A 19,840-nucleotide genomic window follows, 5' to 3' on the forward strand; every position below is an offset into this window, starting at 1 on the left:
TTTTAAAACTTTGCTAAAAACGAATCCTAGCATTACCCAGGCGGATCCTCGATTGCCGGTTTTACGTTCCCCATTACATTTCGTTGCACATTCAAATTCAAGTTGAACCTTGTTTCTCCTGACCGGCTGTTATACGGTCAAAGCACCTGTCAGCCCTTACTTATATTATTCATTTTATTTTATTATGTTTTAAATCTGCTGTAATAATTTTGTCATTTAGCCCCATTTACTGTCGCATTTGTGTTGCTGGGCTTAGTTCATTTAGGATTTCATTTTAGCTTGTATGTCTATTATTTTCAGAAAATTAATCACTTGCATGTGCTAGGTTCTCATAATGTAAGATACATAATGACTACTGTTTTTACTGTAGGCAAATGATATTACCTCACATACATAAACCAATATCTCTAGGCTGAAACTTCTGATCGGATTATTAACAAGCCAGCCACAGGCAGCAAAATATTCGTTCTTCTTTATAACATGTATCCAAGATATGTCGCATACTATTTCCAGACAAACTCGAATAAGCTGATATTCTACTTTTATCCTTAAATTCTGAGAAATACTTCTCGGGTATATCATGTTTTCATTCTCCTAATCAAAACCTTAGGCTGATCTTGCTACTTTTACTCTCACTCCTAAATAGTCCATCCACTCCCCTCACTTTTTCTCCCTCTATAACTTTGACAGAGCTCACCATGATAAACTTTCTCTCTCTCTCTCTCTCTCTCTCTCTCTCTCTCTCTCTCTCTCTCTCTCTCTCTCTCTCTCTCTCTCTCTCTCTCTCTCTCCATGTAAATTTTACGTTTGATCAAGCTGTTCTCTGCTTGTTCAGGCTAAAGAGGATGAACATAATCCAACTTAGAAAATCTTGTTCTTCTCTGCGTTTTGCTGCTGTCAAAGTTCCACATAATAGTTACAATGTCACTCTTTGTAAGGAAAAAAAAAGAAACATCTCCACAGAGGTACATGTTCTATTTATGTTCTTTTTAAAACGATCAAGCTTGTTTGATGACTTGTGGGGCAATGCATATCACGACTAAAAACAACTAAAAAAATTGTTTATATTTGTTGTGAAGGAGGTATAACTGCATATTGACCAATATAAATTAGAAAGATAGTAAGAAACCGAAAAACAAACTGACAAAGTAAGAAATCCTCTGTCATTGGGTCCAGTACTTTTGTTTTCCTCCTTGTTAGCTAAAACTGTTTTTCCTACTATTTTCAAGACACACAAACATCCGTTGATAAGTAGGGTACAATCAGTGCATTTTATGTTTTCCCTCGATTTCTTGGTTCTTGGGCCTTATATGAACCCATTTCCTCTTGCACCAGACACCCATATGTAATTCTGTATTGCACCATCTCACTCCAGTCATCATCTGGCTCCTTAGTAAACAGTGAATGCATTTAAATTCTCAGGAGGTTATTTTTCCATCATCATTTGGTGTTGTTCAGTGGTCTTCCTTCTGACATGAGTAACCACAGTATTCGGTTTTCCTCTTCGTTTTTCAAGTCGACGAAAGCCTTATTTTAAGAAGAGTAATAATCAAGTAAGGCTGTGCCTGTTATGGAGATTACTGTGAGAGTAGATTGAAATTATTACTGACCAACATTCATCCTTCCGCCGTTTCGTAAGGTGCTGAAAGACAGAAGTCAAACCTTTATATAACCATGTTGGATATAGGCACTAGTTCTGACAATTCATACACAACAAGAATAGTTAGGCCTTGTGTGAACTAAGCAGATTTGAGGACGGTGTACTCAGGTAGGTGTCTTGGAAAGTCGATATGGCAAAATGCACCCTCTCCCTAATTCACTGTGTACTGGTAATACTGCACTTAATGATTCTGAGAATGTGAAAGAACTTGATGCAACCTTTGACTCCATGTTGTCCTTATTTTATGGCATGTAATTTATTAGCTGAAAAAAGGCTACCGATTGTTTAGAAATTTTTTGCCACTTTCGTTTCTACCATTGCTGGAATAGTACTTTCGTTTATGGTTGTCATCAACGTCAAAAGGCCAAGATTTATTTAGACAAAGTCGTAGGAAACGGTGGACTCCTTTCTTCTAAACAAAAAGCGTGGTGGTTTCAAGTATTGCTCCAGCATTTCCTGCTTGACGAACATCAGTAAGAGTTAAAAAACTTTAGTTTGTTTAATTCAGTTTGTAAAGTGTTGGTATTCTGTCCTTGGCCTTCTGAGGTGCCATAACATCCAGTGCCCACATTGCATCTTCCTCATTCCTGCTACAAAACCAGACAATCCACACAGTGTTAGGTTTAATACTTTTCTTTGATGCAATCTTTTCTCCACGGCTTTTTGTACATGTCACCTGTTATCCTATTTGACTTCTCATTTCAGTTTGCAGTTAACTATACTTCTCTTCCAGCAACTTCCATTTTCTGTTTTTTCACATATTGACATTCTGTTCTATGGTGCCTTTTTCATCTTGTTCCATCTGACGAAAACACACTATAAATTCAGCAATAAAAATATGGAATAATCTTACTCTTTTCTCTCATCACTGTGTACTAAAAGTAGGGGCCCATTATTACACTGCTAATCGCTCTAGATTTTAACACAAACATGATCCCAAAGAGTTTTACAAACACATATATTTCCTTCTCTCGACCAGAAGATAAGATTTTTGTCTCACCTTCCACAGGACAAACATTCTCCATTGGTGCTGTCTTCCTTTTCAACCCATCTGTCATTTCAGTTCACGGTCTACAGAGTACCCAACCCTGTAAAGACGAATAAGGTTTATGGACCTGAATGATTTCCTATCTATTTCTCTGGGTATTTTAACATCCATGTTAGCTCTTACTAACATACACGTTACTCAACCTTCAACCTGAAAGAACTCTTTCATACTTCATGTTCCTGAGAACAGGGGTCCTCATACACCTCCAACTATCGCTGTTAGCTTGAGTTTGACCACAGATGAAGGTTTCGATACTTTACTATGCTCACTTTCTTAAATACTGAAACTCACAGCTCTTCAGATTAATTTGCCACTTATACGTCCGCGGTTGGAGTATTGCTATCAAACCCAGGAAGGCTCTGTAATGGCAGACTTAAGCTTGGATTTTTGTTGCTGAGAATATTTCTAACAAATACTTGCCGCTCTGGGTGAGTTATTGATCTTTCATCATCTCTTTCCTTCATAGACACCTATAAAACAAGTGTAATAGTCATTACTTTAAAAAGACCACCTAGGGCTCATAGATAAAACGTGGTACATGCATTCCACAGCGACATGGAATTCCAGCTGTGTGAAGGACTAAATTAAATAGTGTTTTTAAATCACAGATTTCCTTTGCAGGTAGCCCATGCTAGAATCGTGTGGTCACACAATAGAAATGCCATGTTGAAGAGAGAATGAACCACATTGTGACAAATATACGTCAAATAATTGAACTAGCTCTACGGTTAAATAATGCATAAATTGCATAAGATATCGTAGTCTAATGTGAATCATGCCGCGAAAGAAGGGTATCGTAAAACACTAGAGCAGGAGAGTAAGAAGATTTGAAACAAGAACGGACCGCCGTTTCTGAAGGTTGAAACTATAAATACTCCAGTCCATGAGATAAGACATTAAATTTTAGTGCAGCTGGACTTGGTTTAGTATATACGATTAATTTTACCTGGCGGAGAATTTGGGGAGATCAGGGATGACATGAACAAATGGATGGAAATAAAACAGCTGAAATTAGATCAAGATAAGACTAAACGTTTGATTATAGGAAAAAGGGCTATCTTAAGAGGGAGGGGAACGTTTGAGCATAAGCTATCGAAGAATTATAATTAATGTGTCCAATTCAAAAATGATTTGGGATTGATGGTAGTTTGTAATCTCTCCTTGAATAATAAAATGACGAGGAAAAATACGTTCACATGACAAGAATTATAAGTACTCCCATTTAGTAACTTTAACTATAAAAAAAATGACAGGATAAACAAACTGAGGTACGGCCCTGCTGAACGTCTTCTTTGACAGAGTTGGATGGAAATTAGTATAGGCCTTAGCAATTTAAACAATGAAACTAAATAAGTAACATTAGGCTGTGTGCCGAACGAATTTACAGATATGTCCATCTGAAATGTGGTTTAAATTCCATAAACACTTCTCTAACTTATATAGATCTATGATCATAGCATATGTTGACATTGTCCGCATGTGTTGTTTTAGTCTTGCATTTACGATTACTAATTTGTGTGATAGAGCCAGTTTGAAAGCAGATCACTATAGGATTATTTAGAGAACCTATAAATGAATTTAATAAATATAAATACGCATACACTGCTTACCTACGATTTGATTACTTGAAAATCAACGAATATCATATGAAATCCGAACGGACACAACCAAACTGCCAATCAGCCAGTGCCGAATAGATTTGTTTACGTTACTGTCAACCTTGATATCATATCGTAGCTTACTCTGTTGGTACGTGTCGAAAGATAAAATTATTGTATATATTGTTTTATCAGTACTGAGTTTAAAGGAGTGTTCAGATTAAGTAGAGAATTTCCCGGAGGACGTGTTATTAACGAGACAGTCCTGCATTACCGGTAAGCAGACTGAACTAGCTGACCATGGCTTAGGCTAGCTTAGGAGACCTAAGGAGAGTGTTTAGCGTAATTGGCTAATCTCATTTTCCGGCTTTGTGCACAGCACAGCAAGCTATAACTTAAATAGGCAACTAAACCTAGACAAAACCTATCTTTAGAATATGTTTAGGGGGCAGTATGCAGATTTGGGAGACGGGTAGGCGTTGGTAATTTGACGGCCAAAACTTCCATAAAATAGAAGTTACTCTATAGGCTGTGCTCTAGGCTAAACCACCCAAAAAGTGACTTACTTTACCTGCTTTGCCAATCGACAATTTTTTCCATGCAAAGTAGGCCTAATTTCAGCTAGCACTCTGGTGGTCCCGCTTTGTTTCTCCGACTGGTCAGTGCAATGAAGAATTAGAGGAATTTATTTCTGGTGTTAAAAATTCATTTCTCGTTATAATGTGGTTCGGATTCCACAATAAGCTGTAGGTCATTACTAGAGTAACCAGTTGGTTCTTAGCCACATTAAATAAAATCTAATGGTATTACTTATGGGCATTAATTGCTTTCAACATAAAATATAGGTTTCTGTTGTATTGTGATGTGTTGAATGATTTTGAGTTTATTTCCATCGGAAATGAATACTTATCCTTCGGCAAATGATATACAAATACAAAATTAATAAAATTACGACTTGTCAGAATACTGCACCCCCTCTCCCATAGCTAATACAGCAAAACTGTAATCCAATAGCACAGTTTTGCCGTATTAGCTAATTTCGACTTAGGTATATTTATTAATCTTGGCATATCATTTGCCGGGGAAAATAAATGTCATTTGCGATGAGCGCTGCAAATCATGTAAATCATCATGCTGAAAAACCTATGACTATGTTGGCACAATGCTCATAAGTAAATAACTCTGTTCGTCGGCAATCCGTAACCTAATTTGCGCAAAGCCCAAGGATTTTTCGTATGAATCAGCTCAATGAATAAGTAAAAAAAATAATTACGTATCCGGAATTTGACCTGTTTTCATGTAATTTCTCCAAAACCAAGAGATGAAATATGATTCTCCCTTTAATATCTCTAATTTAGGGACCAAATATGTCAGTCAAGTGTTGGTAGAAAAATTAATGTTTATCCATTTGGGAGTTCAGGTCCATTGGAATTACTTTGGCCCAAAATGTTTCGGTGTTTAAAATCTGGAAATATCTCAAAATCTAGTTCTAGTAGAATATCCAAGGATTAGTTCAGTCATCACATTTATCTGAGCTGTTTCTTGAATTATCATGGGACACATTATAAACTGAGAATTGAAGTAGAGTGACAAGTCCATGTAGGGGATGCTTTTCGAAAATTATGAACATTTTTAATTATGTAATGAGCTATTCAAAATCGTCTCAGTCTCCTATTATATCACCGAATTCATCACCATATACAATCATCTTAAAAGGTTTGATGAGTTTTAAATATTCGCAGTTTTAATTATACGATAGCCTGTTGAAAACATCGGCCGTGTAAACAGTACCTGAGAATGCTGTTACTAGTTCTTTTTATGCATGGAAAAGGCTTGAGAGAGCTAAGAGTGAGAAATGAAGGGCCTGTATTGGTAGCACGTACAGTGACATTTTTAGTGTTTTACCTGGATTTTTGTATGATGTACAATGCTGTGTTTCATAATTGATTTCATTCAAATGAATGTAGGAATAAATATGAGTTACTATAAAAGACACTAGGTTCTTTATCAAAAATGTTTGTGGTTTTACCAAATATTTTGTTTGCCAGTTGTTTGACATTGAAAACTCGAGTGGAGATGTAGAGTTATTCTCGTAGCATCCCTTGTCCCAACAACCAGTATTTTAAAATGACACCATGCAAGTAATAACATTAATATTTCAGTCGTTCTCTTTCGTTAGAAGGCACTTAAGTTTTACTTCGAATGAGTCAATTTCATCCACTAAGTTATTGAGATTAGCAATGGGTTCGTTTATCTCGAGATTTCTGGGACTTTCGATCAAATAAGCTTTTGAGTAAGGCTCTTAACCTGCTTACTACACCATTTTAAAGTCGCAAGGGCATTGCAATTTCAAGGAATTTCAAGCCCATTGCTAATTGAATGCCCACTCTGTGATGGACCGGAGAAATATTTTCTCATGAAAATCTTTTTTGTACATTCTGTTTTATTCCTCTTAATAGTTAGGGCTGTAGTAACTGCCTGGGATCACTGGACAAAAAGTCAAAGTTGGAGGATCAGTTCTGTACACCATTTAAATTTGTAATTTCCAAGACCAGTGCCAAGACATTTTTACTGATGGTTTGTTTGGTGCATAGTCTAATTTACCTGTGTGCCCCATTGTGTGTTTAAGGTCAGGCAGGTTTAGTCTGCTACGATAACGATCTCACCTATATTCTGAGCATCTCAGTTTTTTTGTTATATAATTCCCTTCAGTTAATGCTGGTTTGTCACACAACATAAGTACACATCTCTGAAGTATAAACCTTAAAGTTCAAGTCAGACATATAAAATTAGCATAGGCCAAATGGGAAATAAGGTGATAGTTGTGCTCATTTTTTCTGTTTAAAGCTGCAAGAGAATATATAAAGATAAATCAGAACAGTCGTCAGCTTTACACCCGAACTATAAATGATTCCCACTAAATTGCAATAATAACTCTCCTTAGTAAGCCTAATAGCATTCATGTGCAAGTGTTGGAAAACATGTTCATTTGTCACATTTGCATGTGCAGGAAATATGTACACTTTCACTGTTGTTTTCTTCCTGGCAAATTTCAGACTCAATCTTTTCACTTTTATCACATTTCAGTAACTCGCTACAAGCTTTTGACGTCAGTGGATATTGTTTCTCATATGAGGTTCCAGAAGATAAGACTGTAAGCTTCTTTTTGTCCATTATCCAACCCCAGCTTTTTGAAAAGGGTGCATGCTGCAGTGATAATGTCTGGACTGGCCCAGATTCCAGTCTGGTAAATATGCACTCTTTGGTCTCCAAAGTGCAATCTGTGTGGGCCATAGTATGGATTCCAGTGATTTTCTTCTATGACAGAACATTTCTTCAGTGCCTCATTCCTAAAGGTCCCTTGGCTGGTCTTGTCATTTCACAATCTGCGTGTAATGTTCCAGAAGTCTGAAGCATGAACCTTCTAGGTCCACCCAGGTAATGAACCATTCACTGTTCCTGCCGTCTTTCCCTGCGCCATCTGTCACCTCGTTAAAATTTCTTTGCCTCCCAGGCCCGTTTTTTCCTAGAGAAATTTGAGAAGTACACTTTCACAGCCTGGCTTATGAAAAGTTTTGGATTTGGATTTTCTTTTCCTGGATTTTTAGATATTGTTGGATTTGAGTTGAACTTCCTTTTGGATTTCCTTTGAATTTTCAACAACATGTCAACTCTGGGCAATCAGTGTGAGAATGTGTGAGGGGTGTAAAGCCCGGCTTGCTAAAACACATTGGATCCCCATCAACATATGTAAAATGCAGAGGAAATTCTGCGAGTTAAAGGATAGATGTGATGAATGTTTTGGTTTATCAAGGTCTGAAAGAAGTGGATGGTTTGACTACAACAGGGTTTCTAAGCTTGAAGGGACCTTTGTCAGAAGAGCCGGGAGTTTTAAATCTCACTCTTTATATATATAGTCCCTGACATTGGCAGAATTTCAAGCTTGCCTCATCGCGATCAATCCTATTGAACCATTCCCCAGTAGCGGTACCTGGAACCATTCTAATACTCCTAAATCCAACCAGCTCTTGGGACATGATGAAATTTATTCAAGCCCTTGGACAAAGGTAACTCCTTGGTGAAAGAGACAGAGAGGATTTATGGTCGTTTTTCAGGATCTAAACATTCAAGTGCTTATGTCTGAAAAATTCTGTGCAAGTGTTGTGGAGGTGTGTTGTGGGGATGTGCGCTCTAGTCCTCCTCTTCCAAGCTCACCCCCCCTGTGAAGGAATGTGTGAAAAGAAGGGAATGGATTTATGGTCGGTTTATATGTGAGTGCGTCCCCTCGAGCGCCACCTGTTGGCGCTTCCCAGGACGCTCACTCTCGCCATAGATAACCAGGGAGGTTAATTCTTTTCATTGCCTCTACTGATCCTGTTCCCCAGAAGGACTGGTCGTCTGAACCCAAGAATCGAACCACTCAAAGGATTCCCGATGTTGATAGGCGTCATAGAATTGACATTCAACTCCGGGGATGTAGCCACTGGAGCAGACTGGCGTTCCCCTCTTATCAACAATTGCTCACAAAAAAAACAGGCGGTAAACTGTTGTTAGTGCAAGTGCAGTGGAGGGTGTGGAAACTGCTTACTACGTTGATCCCCTTCCTGAAATAGTTCGTCCCGAAACTTCCACAATCCAACCCCTGCGTGAGAAAATGTCGACAGACGAAGGGAGAAGTTGCGGCTTCCCGGCTCCCCAGCTGCAGACCTCCATGAATCAGTCTAATTCAGGACATGCAGCAGAAACTCTCTTCCTGAGTTCAGATCTTTCAGCCTGCAGGAAAGGCGGATGCAATGTTGTCCACCGATGGCTGTCGGAAGCCTGAAACTTTTGACGATAACTCTGGCGCCCAGCTCTCAAGTGACTTCAGGAGTGCGGCAGGACAGCGAGCGTGAAAATGTTCTCCCTGGTTCAAAAACGGCAATCATTTTACGTCAGCCTGAGGAAGCTTTTGACAGATGTCGCACAGGCGGCCAGTTCTCAAGTGACCTCAGGTTTGGGGATAGGAACAATGATTGTCAAGTCTGGACGCCAGGGCGCCAGAGTAGATCTTCAGGAGGATGGGCGCCAGCGTCGAGGACGCCAGGCGTCAAGCATCTTGGACGCCCAGGACGCGTCAGGGCGTTAAGGAGATCTGGACGTCTTCAACTGGTCGCCAGGACGTCACGAAGAGGTTGGGCCCAGGGCGTCCAGGCGTCATGGACACCAGGGCGCATTTAGAAAATGAACTCCGAGGCCTGATCAAGAAGAAAGGCTAATCGCGGCGTGCGTCTTTGGTTTGGTCAAACAATCAGAACTGAAGACGAATTGATGATATCCCTCGCGTGTCAGGCCTCAGGATCTCAATATACTCTAACAAGTTTCCGGCGAAGACAATATAAAAAGGCCAGTATCAGGAGGACTTTCATCAGACTTGGAAAAGGCGACTTATGAAGCTATTTTGCGGAAGGTTTTCTGAAAACTTTATTTTCCGGAACTCCTCGTTCCCCAGCCTTCAGAATTTACTCTTGAGAGGCGCACTAAGAGTCAGCTTTTATGAAGATGGTTTTGTCCCGCTCATCCAGGAAGCTCTCAAAATGATGAATGAATGGATGCTAAAAGAAGAACAAGGCGTGGATGCTTTTCCCCAGCCAAACTAGCTTCAAGGTCTAGGCGTTTGGTATCAATGGGAGAATCGTTTGGCCTCGGAATTCCTCTTCTTCCGGGAGACTTCTCGAATCTTGTTTGATTCATCTGTCAGTGGCTATGATGAAAACAAAGTTTTGTTAGTCAACATCAGAGTTGGACCACCTCTCAAAGGAATTTTTAGGGCCTTTGGGGATCTTTAATCTCTGGACTGGACCTGGGAGCTTTTAGGAAGAAAGATGGGATTATTCAGCAAGACTGACAAAGAGGACTCATACATCTGATGTCATGTATGGATAAAGGACTCCAGAGATGGTTCCAACGAATTAGCTGCGCTTTCTTCAACAGGAATCTTGAAGAAAAGGACCCATCTTTGCTCTTTCCCTAGCTAATGGGGTCACGTCAGTCAAAAATCAGAACTGATTTATGCTTTTTTTCTCTCACCTTCCCTCAAGATTTGGTAAAGAAGTCTCTTCATCCTTATCCAGAAAACCACACAAAATCTTATATCTAAAGCAGCAAAAAAGTCTTACCAACGACTTTCATGACTAAAAATGGGGAGAAGCTACTTGCTTCAGGGATCTCAGCCCTTTCAAATCCCCTCAGGTAGGGAGTCAAGATCTAGGCGGGAGAAGATCAGCAGCAAGGGTTACAGACAAAGGGAAGACCACAGGACTTGGCGTCTCCTTCAGGCAGCGGTAGGTGCCAGGCTGTTCAATTTCTGGCAGGTATGGGAGAAAAAGAGGATCGGATCCTTGGTCCATTCAACTGACTCAAAGATGGATACAAAATCCCTTTCCAGGAGGCCCGTCTGGCATCAAACCAATAGACCTTCTCCCAGATAAGAAGACGAAAGCAAGGCACGGAGGCTCTGCGACAGCAAGTTTCTCTTCTGTGCAGAAAAAACATAATAGAAAAATTCAAAATCTGGATTCCCCAGGATTCTTACAACCGCCTTTTCCTGGTTTCCCAAGAACAAGGAGGTTGGGGCCAGTACTGAATGTGAGTGCCCTCAACGTTTTTATTACAAAGATAAAGTTTTCCATGGAAACAACAAAATCAGTGTTAGCGGAGTCAGACAGACGACTGGATGGTATCATTGGACCTACAGGATGCATATCTCCACATCCCTATCCACCCCAAGCTTCAAGAAATACCTGAGATTAAGTTCAGAGGGAAAGGTATTCAGTTTCGGGCTCTTTCGTTTCGGCCTAAACACGGGCGCCCCAAATTTCACCAGACTGATGAACAATGTAGCCGGGGAATGCTGCACGAGAGGCATCAGGTCCTCTCTTATACCTGGACATTGGCTTCTCAGGCTCCTTCCCACAATGTCGCTGTCTGGAGGATCTTCAAACGACAGTCTGTTTATCAGAAGAACTAGGACTTCTTATAAACAAAGAAAAAATCATCTGACCCCATCCCAAGGATTCTATATCTAGGGATGAGGATTCAGAGTCAGATTTTCAGTTTTCCGTCACCATCAAAGGATGGGACAAGCCTTGAAAATAAAATTCAAGGACTTTCTGGGGAAGCGGATGTGCTGTGAGGGAATGGATGGAGTCTGCTAAAGGACCTTTCCTCTCTAGAACAGTTTTGTCTCCTTGGGGAGACTAAATCTTCTCGTTACAATTCCACCTCAATCGGTATTGGAGCCAGAAACAGGCTAGAGAAGAGTGTATCCCCATTTCAGAGTCCCGTGAAGACAATGCCTTCAGTGGTGGAAACGACCCCATCAAGCTTCAGGAGGGCCTTTCATTAAAACAGAAGAACCCAGACCCTAGTGTTGTTCTCCGGCGCATCGGACTCAGGATGGGGAGCAACTCTGGGAATCAACGAAGTTTTCAGGCTCTTGGACCAAACAGCAAGTCTTGGCATATCAATCAAAAAGGAGCTGACTGCATCCTTCCTTAGCTCTCAAAGAAATTACAACAGGTAGTAAAGAACAAGGTGGTGCAGGTCAACTCCGACAACACGGCAGCTGGCCTACATCAGCAAACAAGGGGGCACTCACTCCCAAATCTCTATCTGAGACAACAAGAAAAGCCTTCTCTGGGCGAAGGCAAAGAATGTGACTACTAACCCGTTTCGTCAAGGGCAGAAAAATGTAAGAGCAGACATGTCTGAGCAGGAAGAATCAAGTCCTGTCCACAGAATGGATGCTCTTCATCAGATGTCTGCAGAGCATGTGGCTGATTTGGGGTCGTGCATGCATGATCTTTTGCCACAGCATGGACGAAAAGGATAGAAACTTATTGTTCCCCTGTTCGGATCCAGAGGCTGCTTACATAGATGCGTTTCTCATGGACTGGTCAACCTGGGCGTTCGCATTTCCCCCTTTCAAAATTATCCACAAAGTAATACAGAAGTTAGTGTCCCACGAGGGTACCAGGAATGACTCTAGTGCTCCCCTGGCCAACAAGAGATTGGTTCACAGAGGTACTGGAATGGATAGTAGACACTCCGAGAGAACTTCCCTAGAGTAGATCTACTCAAACAACCCCACTTGGAAAGGTATCACCAAAACCTCCAAGCGCTACACATGACTGCCTTCAGACTATCGTGGAAAACTCATGAAGACTAGAGGCTTTTCGAAGGAGGCAGCTAGCGGATCGCAAGAGCAAGGAGGTCTTCCACCATTAGGTATACCAATCCAAGTGGGAAATAGAGGATGGTGTAGAAACAACTCTGTATCTCTACCAGTACCTCTGTGACTCAGGTAGCAGACTTGTTCTTCATCTTAGAATAACCTTAAATTTTCAACTTCAACCATTAAAGGTTATAGAAGTATGTTAGCATCAGTCTTTGAGACACAGAAACTTAGACCTTTCTAACAATAAGGACCTCCAAGACCTTCTCAGATCCTTGATACATCTAAGGAAAAGTACAAGAATCACCGCTTGGAACCTAGATGGTGGTCTAAGGTTCCTCATGAGTGATAGATTCGAACCTTTACAAAAGGCATCCTTAAAAGATCTCACTATGAAAACGCTTTTTCTGAGTCAGTTTAGCTACTGCAAAACGAGTAAGTGAAATTCATGCCTTTAATAAAAGCTATAGGTTTTAGACAAGGCAAAGCAGTTTGCTCACTAGACTAGATTTTTGGCAAAAAATGAACGTCCATCTCAACCTTGGCCCCAAGCATTCAGATTCCTAACCTGACGGATGTCTGGGTGAGAAATAGAAAGAACTCTGTGTCCAGTAAGAGCTCTAAAATATTATCTAGAAAAGACAAAAGATTTACGGGGATTCAGAAGGGCTTTGGTGCTCCAGTTAAAAAGCCCTCTGTACAAATGTCTAAGAATGCTCAGTCCTTTTTATCAGACAATTAATAAAAAGATGCTCATGTCAGGATGTAATGAATCAGAACACAATATTCTAAAAGTTAAAGCACACGAGGTCAGAGCGGTTGCAACCTCTGTGGCTTTTAGACAAAATAGGTCCTCCAGAGTATCTTGGATACGACCTTCTGGAGAAGCAAGTCTGTTTGCCTCACATTACCTTGGAAACAAGTTCAGACTGTTTATGAAGACTGTTATACGCTGGGTCCTTTGTGTAGCTGCAAATTCAGTAGTGAGAAAAATAACCCCCTGCAATCCCATAACCCAATACCCTTTTTCTTTTATCCTTGGAACTAAGATGTTGTTTTTTGGTTGTTTGTGCAGTCTGGGCGCAATCTTCCGCAATCATTAGTAGACAGTTTTTTAAATAATCATTTACTTCAGTTCTCTATTCAGGTGGTCATTTGTTCCTTGGTACAAAGGAATAAGGTCTAGTCACATAGAGGTTATACACCGGTTGACAGCCCTAGAGATTTTCAGCCCCTGGGTGGATCGCTGGATCTCTTAAGGAATGCAGACATAATGAGGGGAAACAATGAAGTCAGCTTCCTTAACAGGTAGGAACCTTTAGTTGGTTTTGCAAAGTTTTAGTATTTCAATTCCAAAGATGTTGGCTGTCTCTGACCCTCCACCAAAGGTGTCAATCAGCTATATATAACTACCAGGTAAGTTAGATGTTTAAAAATGATATTTTCATAATAAAATAAATTTTTGAACATACTTACTAATAGTTATATATAATTAAATTCCTCCTCACTCCTCTAGAGACTAGGGCATGGAAGATCTGAGGAATAGTAGAATGGTTCCAGTTACCTGGGTAGAGGGCGCACAGGTGGACCACCTGACTGCCCGATCGGCGATTGCATGAGTTTTTGAAATTCTGCCGTCATCAGGGACTTAAGCTATATATATAACTACCAGGTAAGTATGTTAAAAATTTATTTTATTATGAAAATAACATTTTCCTAATTATGTAAAGTGGAAATCATAGATGTGGAAGAAGGATGTTACGTTTTGTTGTGTATGTATTTGCATTAAAGCATTAAGGTTGGCTGTTTGAACATTTAATTGATCAATTCTTTGTTTGTAATCATAAGTATCGGTTGTCAGTTGCTTCAAATTGATTGTTAGTCAACATTTGGTTTTGGTCAATGGCTGGTTGTTTATAAGTCAGTCTCATTTTAGCTTTGATATGCAGTGTAGCTGTGCTAGGAAGGGACTTCAGGGCATTCAGCTCATAGTTGTCAATGCCATCAAATCACCTAAGATTCCTTTTCATTTTAAAGTTCATTTAGTGATAATTGGGCCTTTCAGGAATATGCATATCTAATTAAAAAGTTTTTTGATGTCCTTTGCTCATTACTAAGTAAAGATTGTGCTCATGCAGGAATCTCAATTTAGATTAAGAATATTGAATGTAAAGCCATTTGAATTAATAACAGTAAGGGTTGTACCATTTATGTCTTGGATAATATACACAAAGCAGTATGGTTTTGATTGTGAGTTAGAATAATATAGTTACCCCAGAGAAATTTGGATGTTGTACAGCCTAAAACTTGAGCTATGATTTGGGTTAGTTAATTCAAACTTTTAATCCTATACGATCATTTTACGATTTGAAATGCTATACAGTAATTATTCTGAATGAGTCAGAATAGTCAGTGCATGTTCCAAGAACACCTCTTGTTTTAAATTTTCAGCCAAGATGAGCTTTTCCTATTAGGGGTTTTTAACCTTGTAGCATCTGCTGTAAAGATAAAAATTTGGCAAATTCATAACAATAATGAACTGTGGAATAAATTTCCCTAAATGTTCCTTTCATTTTATGCTCTGTATTTTTCTTGTACTGAACAGTTACTAGGAATCGTCATCTGGAAAAATGCGTCTGGATCTGGGTGTTGTTGTGCTTTTAGCAGCCTGTTCTGTTGTTTGCTCTGGAGAAGAAGAACCAATAAAAAAAAGTTAAAAGACTTTGAAAATTGGTGTTGAAAAGCTTCTAGCAAGATAACTGCACTAGAGAAAATGTGACAGATTACTTGCTAGACATTAGGAGTAAGGAACATTTTTCAACAAAATTCTTTTTTTCCATGAATACAGTACATTACTTTTATTTTTAGACTCGTAGTTTCGCTTAATCTTGTATTGAAATGCCTTAATACTATGATCAAACCTTCTTTCTCTATTAAAATCCTAAAACTTATTCCCTTTCATTATATATTTTAATCTTGTGTAATGTAAAGGCTGTACTCATTTTTCATATATATATAATCTTCATTCCCTAATTATATAGCTATACTCAATCTGCAGTTGTAAATTCAAATTAGAAGTTGTTCAATTTGTTTTAAGTGTAACTAACAACATCTTCCCACCCTCTGTCGAGGGAACGATAAATACAACAAAACAGAAAAATAATTCTTATCTGTAACATTCTTAGATGAACATCAATGTTATTGTGGATTGGGTTTGAAAATTTCTTCATCAGTTTTCCAAATAGTCATTGGTAACGGATTCTTGATTTTGGTATCTATTAAAAAGTCTGTTGTTCATCAGTATAAAGATGATTCTGGGAGTCATTATAAATTGGAGAACAAAACAGTGAGACCAATGCAGGAAAACATGATAAATGTATGACTTATGATACAGTACAATTTGTGCTACCTGTAAATTATATCAAAGATTGATGGGATCACGTGCACTGTTCCTGTACCTTTTATGGGATGAGAAAATCTTAAAGGTTTTGAAATTTCATTTGGATAAATTAGAAAAGGATAGGAAGAGAAGGTGGCTTCTTTCAAATCCTTTCTAGGGCTGTAAAACCTGACTAACATTATAGTTGTAAGCATTCCTAATAATCTCCTGCCCTAGAACTATTCACCATCCTTAGTCTGGCTGGGGTTTTTCATCAACTCTGTTCCTGGCTCCTCATGCTTGATCCCAATACATGGCCTCAAATGTAAATGTGCACGTAACATTTGATCTTGTAGTCAACACTGTATAAAAAATTCAGAGACAAACTAAGGTCCAAATGGACTAATTCACAGATTCACAAGTAACAGTGTCAGTGCCAGTGGAGGGTGGCTGTTCGTCCAAACTGATTCTCCAGATGCCATCAAAGTTGTCTAAACTCCCTGAACCTACAGTAGACATACTAAATGGTCCAAGGGAAAAGCAATGGGGTTTGGCTGATTCCCCTCATCCAGTTTTGTTCCCATAGTTCCGACAGCCACTCTTGGAAAGGCATTGCTTTGATTCAATTTTAATTGTCATCAGATTCTGAATTTCTTTCTTGAAATAGACCTTTTCACCTGGGCGTAGTCTGGTCCTTTGAATTCTAAATGTAGAGATTTTCTTCCATTTCTCCCAACGCAAAAGCAATCAGTAATGTTGCTCCACAACAGCTTGAAGGTTCTTCAGCCTGATGCTTTTCCCCAGGCTTCTTACTGCATAAAAAGCTTTTAAGATATATTAGTTTAATGTGATAACACATGCTCTTCTTAACTGTTCCCTAGGCTGAACCATGGATTAGTCAAGACAGTGGCAAGAATACCACTGGTTACAAAGTCAACGTAGAAGGTTGCAGATACTTCATTGTGACTGTACCTTACCCTTATAGCGAGAAATATGATTTCTATCACCAGAATACAAATTCCTCTTGTTCTTCACTGGCCTCCAGAGATTGTTCGCAACCAACAGACTTCCAGTTTAGAGACGCTCCATGGCCAGAAAGCAAGGAACTCTCTTCAGGAGCTTTAATCAGTTCATGGTTCAATAAATATGCTCTTCCAGCAAACTTCCCTCTTTTATCATCCAATTTTGTGGTCAGTGACAAGGGCCTAGAGCACTTATCCAGTAAAAGAATGCCAGTCTCTTGGACTCAGAGCACCTGTCTTATTCTCTAACAGAACCTGTCTTGTAAAGCTAGCTTCATGGAGTAAATAGAGCCAAGACCGCAATTCTTCTGCTTTGCCAGCCGTGGGATCTTGATAAATTTGTCTTTTTCACACATTAAGAACAGTTGGATGATTCTTGGCTTGCTGCTCAAAGATCAGCCTCAGAAGCCTTATTCCTCAAGAGGCTTTTGTCTCAGTGTCCCTGAAGAGAAGAGGTTGTCCAGGGCCTAATCATGCAGATCTTCTTTGATGAAGCACCTTTAGTGTCTTTCCCCGAAACCAACCAGCTGCTCCTGTTTTGCCACCCTCTAACTTCATGAGGAGGAATGAGACAGACTTCAATTCTCACTCACCGAAGATGGATTCAGCTTCTCACCACCCTGGAAGCCAAAAGTATTTTGTCTGTTAAGAGGAGCAAGGGAACTTTTTTTGCTTTACTCAAATAAAATCTTGACAGCTAGGGAACATAGATTCTACAGGGAAGACCATCTTTGGGGGATGCCTCTTCCAAGATGACTTCCCTTAATTGATGGGGCAGACATTCAGGGACTTTTTCTCAGAAGCTGATCCCAATGCAGAAAACACTCCCCAATTTCCACTCTATCACCTGTCCAAGGTCCTCAAGGATGATGTATAATGAGAGTTCACGTTTATAAGAAAGAATGCCATAGAAATAGTGGAGGATCAACTCTGTATTTGGGTTGTTTATTGTCCCTCAAGTCATCGGAGGGTGGGGGGCAGGGTGGAGGACTGTCATCTTCATCCCCCTTGAACTATCAGGTTAAAAAAACAAAGTTCAAGATGGAGACAAATCTGTTAGAACTGTTATTCTCCATCCAGCAGGGGGACTGGATGATAACATTAGACTTTCAGACCCAACGTCTATTTCCACATTCCAGTCCATCTGGGGTCCAGGAAATACCTGAGATTTGTTCTGGAGGCAGAGTCTTCCAGTTTCAAGCACTTTGTAAAGTCTTTCCATACAAAGGTATTCATACATGTTTCTCCCCTCCAGCCAAATGGCTTCACCTGATAGGTATAAACATTCTGTCTAAGGTAATACCTTAAACTCTTATCCTTGCATATGGTTGCACGAATTCACAGAACAAGATAGATTTTCATTGAAAAGGGAACCTAACTACTGTCATTATATTATCTTTCTATAGACACGTGAACATTTGTCAAAACTGAGAAACCCAGAAAGTTTTAAGTTTAATATTTTTATGTAATCTCATAAATCTTTCAGCATGTAAAATGGAATGGTAAATAACATAAATTCATAGCAACTTGCAACTTCAAATATCGGTTTTAGTTCTCCTGTCTCTCTCTCTCTCATGTCTCTCTTCTCCCCCCTCTGGGGCTGGTTTGTGCTGATACGGCTGTCTGGGGAGGCCCAGGGTGTGTCATAAATAAACCACCTAATAATAAGTACTAATTTCAAATCCAGAATAATAATAATAATAATAATAATAATAATAATAATAATTTAAAACCCTAATTACAAAAATTCATTCCCTTTTGAACAAACAAATTCTTCCTTCCCTCCTTTCTAAGGAGGTGGAGGCAAAAGCTGTCAGACATGTCATTTAACAAGACAAGAAGGGGAGTTGTTGCCTAATCAGTGGTCAAATTTTTCTTTTAATTCTGCTCAGAAATCTCTCTTGGTTGTCTGTTAATAATCTCTAAAAATTTCACTTTTGCTTTCCCCTGCAAGATTGATGCCCTGTAATATCTCTCTTTCACTCTCTTGGAGAAGCTCTCTCTCTCTCTGCTCCTCTTCCTCAAGGTGACTCAACTTCAGGATTTTGATTATTTCGCTGTTTCTTCTGTATGTCTTTAACTGTACAGTAGATAATTTTGAATTGATCTAATTTTACCTGTACCATTTACAAACTGTAAATGTGCCGTTCTAAAACTAGAGACATAGAGCATTTCAGAACAAAGAGAAAGAGACAGAATAAAGAAGTTTTTAAAACCGAGGTTGAGAAGACTTCTGGGCATGATCAATGAATGGGGAGGGAGTCACACCATTTATTCTTTTTTAAGGGTCTTTTTGTTAACTTTTAAATGAAAAATACAATAACTCCTTAATTTCATTTTAATAGTTAGTTTAATACAGAATTTTTATCTTTTATATCTAACGACCAAGAATAACTTTCTTCCCTCTCTTGGCTCTTAATATAACTCTCTCTTTCTCTCTCTCAACACAAGATCTCTCTCAATCATCTCTCTCTAAGTAATCCATAAATAATATAACTTGATGTTTCAAGTAAATCTGTCTCTCTCTCTCTCGGCAGACAGTTTCTATTCTCTGCTCAGTCTCCTCTGCTAAGTGATAAATAACTTCACTCCAAGACCTCTTCCAGGAAACTCTCTCCTCTCTCTCTCTCTCTCGTCTCTCTCTCTCTCACTCTTATGGAAGCTTACCTGTACAGTAGATAGTTTAAATTGATCTAATTTGACCTGTATCAGCTACTCAGATGTTCTTAAAGTACCCTAGTGTTGTGGTTCTAAAACATTGAGACATACTAACTCCAAGAGTTGTCATTAATCAAAATATAAACCCTGTTTGTTCATGAAAAGCATTTCAGAACAAAGAGAAGGAGGATGCAGAATAAAGAACTGTTGTTAAAAAGAGGTCTGAAGTCATTCTAAATAGATCGGTTCATTTATTTCCT

The 19,840-nt window shown here is 39.3% G+C and overlaps 1 long non-coding RNA gene across 2 annotated transcripts in view; it reads left to right on the forward strand.

Moving 5' to 3' along the window:
• The first annotated feature begins 4,176 nt into the window (after nucleotides 1-4,176).
• LOC136833352 (uncharacterized) overlaps nucleotides 4,177-19,840 on the forward strand; it is a 28,310-nt gene continuing 12,646 nt past the window's right edge. Inside the window, exons 1-2 of one of the 2 annotated variants that reach the window (XR_010851445.1) lie at nucleotides 4,177-4,582; nucleotides 15,127-15,324. This is a non-coding gene — a long non-coding RNA (uncharacterized lncRNA). The remainder of the gene's footprint in view (nucleotides 4,583-15,126; nucleotides 15,325-19,840) is intronic. The other variant, XR_010851446.1, reaches the window with a different exon arrangement.

Source organism: Macrobrachium rosenbergii, chromosome 51 (genome assembly GCF_040412425.1).
Source record: "Macrobrachium rosenbergii isolate ZJJX-2024 chromosome 51, ASM4041242v1, whole genome shotgun sequence".
Taxonomy (NCBI): domain Eukaryota; kingdom Metazoa; phylum Arthropoda; class Malacostraca; order Decapoda; family Palaemonidae; genus Macrobrachium; species Macrobrachium rosenbergii.